The following is a 2,500-nucleotide window of genomic DNA, read 5'->3' on the forward strand; positions in this document are numbered from 1 at the left end:
AAGGTAGAGGAAAACGAAAGGGTGTGGGTGAGTGGGGTTGCTTGTTGGTGTTTATCCATCATCAACCCTAAGAGGAGTTCAAAGGCATTCTAGACATCATCATCATCATCATTGAACAACCCAAGAGCATCCGTTTTTATGAATCTGCCTCTCAAACGAAATCTAACCTAATCATTCCATTCGACAAACAACTTATAACCAATAACATAAATGATTTTTAGATGGAGATTTTGAGTTCAGGGCATTATCGATCTATCCTTGAGAATCGAGACCAAAAATTGATTCTAATCAAGACCAACATTAAAATCGATCTATCCCTGAGAATCGACAACCGTATGAGATCAAAAAACCAGATTCAATTGATTGTTTAAGCATCGATTTGAGAAAATACTAGAATTTTGGCCAAAAACACCAAGAACCTAAAATGGTCAAAACACAAAAATTACTGAGGAGGGAGCGATTACAATGGAGGTACGAGGTTCAATGGGTGGTTCAAGGCGGTCTCTTCAAGTAGGGAGAAAGGCGAAGTGAGGTTAAGCATGGAGATGAGAGACAAATGGATGATTATAACGTAATAATGGTGGTCTGATGGTTTTAATGATTCTGCTAGCAGCAGATGGTGGCTCCGGAGGCGGTGATGGCATCTTCTAGTGGTTCCGACGCGGTGGCTTTAGGTGTCTCCGGCTATAGCGTCCGAAGGATCTGGTGGTGTATGTATGTTTGCAGTACAAGCTTGGTTCATGGATTGCTCTGATATTCTATGCTTATTCACTTGCAAACATGAGGAATATAGAGACTGACTTAAAACAGATCTCAACAGGATTTATGTTAAGTCCATTACATTACATATCTATATAAAAGCAATGAGTTATGTTGTGTGTTATCTTCATCCGTGAGTTGCAATCTGTTATGTTGCATATGGCATATATAAAGTCTGATATTGTTGTGTTATTTAATAGGTTTGATGTTATGTTATGGGAATGGTGGCAAATTACTTAATCCCTGACCGACCAGATGTGAAAGTAGTCATTTTAAAGGTATGAACCTGAGCTATTTGCACCTAATACAGTTTTGAAAACTAAAATATTTAAGTTGACCAAAACAGTCCGTGAATGGAGTTAAACTTTTCTGATGAAAGCTATTGGAAGAGTTTAGTTGTGTTCTTGGTGTTTTAACTTGTATTCCCCCCATAAAACTTAAGAAAACGTGAAAAGATAGGGGTATGAACTCACATTGAGTGATTTCAATAGGTGGATGATGAAGAAAAGGAGTTTTCAAGTCAAGAACACTTGGGAGATGCTTGAAGATTCGAAGATCTAACAACAAATATGACGATATTTGTGTAAGGACTCATGATTTGAGTGAAGGAGTGTAAGGAAATCAAGTGTGAGAAGAGATTTACTTACCAAAGGTAGATGAAGAACTTGGAAATTGCCCTTGGATATCGAGATTAGTGGGAGGAAGTGAGAGAGAATGGATTTTTGTTCTTTGGTGGGGAAGGAGTGAAATGGGAGGAGAGATGAGGATTTCCAGCTTTTGATCAAGAGTATGGCTGGAAAAATGGTGGGAAAAGGACGATGGAATGACAAGGTATGGTGGAATAGTGACTAGGGATGGTCATGGAGTAGGTATGGGAGGTAACTTGTGTCATACACTAAGGCAAAGCCAACACTTCACCTAAATATCTTACCCACTATATTTTTATTCTTAAATAAAGATTTCTCTAAAAGTGTGTTTAAATTATGCATATTTAGGGTCTTATATGTTAAAATATGATTTTTGGTGAAAATCCCACGTTAAAATAATCCAAAACGGGCTTAAAATGGAATCGTGGTCGAAAACCGGGTGAAAATGGGAAAAACCGAAGTCAGGGGCGAGATTCGGTCTTAGCAGCATTAGAACCGAAGGCATGGTTCGGTTGGTGTATTGGAACCGAGAGGGGGAGGTTCGGCCCGAGCAATCTCGCAGGCGAACTCATCAGAAGGGACCGAACGCGAAGCTGGTTGAGTAAAGACCCGAAAGTGAAATGGGGCGAAAGAGGAGGTTCGGTCCGAAGGGACCTTCGGTCCTCCGAAGTTCGGGTTCGGTTCTTCATTGGGTTCGGTTCAGCAGAGCAGTTTCGGTCCAGGAGGCTTCGGTCCTTAGAGGGTTCGGCTCCTTAAGAGGGTTTTTCGCGTAAACTTCCGTTTTTGAGTAGTGTTCAACTAAATTAAGGGTCAGGATGACCCGGATGACTATAAAAAGTTGAGAGAGATTTTTAGAGAGATTTGGGAGAGATTTCACATACTTGGAGAGATTTGGGAGAGATTTGAGGTAGAGAGAGATAGAGTGAAAGAGGTTGAGAGAGACTATGTTTGTGACCTCTTTGAGTGTTTGGCTTCGTAACGCAAGGTTCGTACACCCCGTTAAGCCTCGTTACGATTGTTATACGCTCCCGAGGGGTATGGAATAATGTTTTATCGAGTAGATTCATCACTTACCCTGATTAGGGTTTAGAATT

General features: G+C 40.6%; 1 long non-coding RNA gene across 1 annotated transcript in view; it reads left to right on the forward strand.

Annotated features, from left to right (window-relative positions):
* LOC145116952 (uncharacterized) overlaps window positions 1-889 on the forward strand; it is a 1,785-nt gene extending 896 nt beyond the window's left edge. Inside the window, exon 2 of the long non-coding RNA XR_013712401.1 lies at window positions 1-889. This exon is cut by the window's left edge and continues 68 nt beyond it. This is a non-coding gene — a long non-coding RNA (uncharacterized LOC145116952).
* Window positions 890-2,500: the final 1,611 nt, after the last annotated feature.

This window comes from Lactuca virosa, chromosome 5 (assembly GCF_052849685.1).
Source record: "Lactuca virosa cultivar CGN04683 chromosome 5, Lactuca_virosa_CGN04683_v6, whole genome shotgun sequence".
Lineage (NCBI taxonomy): Eukaryota > Viridiplantae > Streptophyta > Magnoliopsida > Asterales > Asteraceae > Lactuca > Lactuca virosa.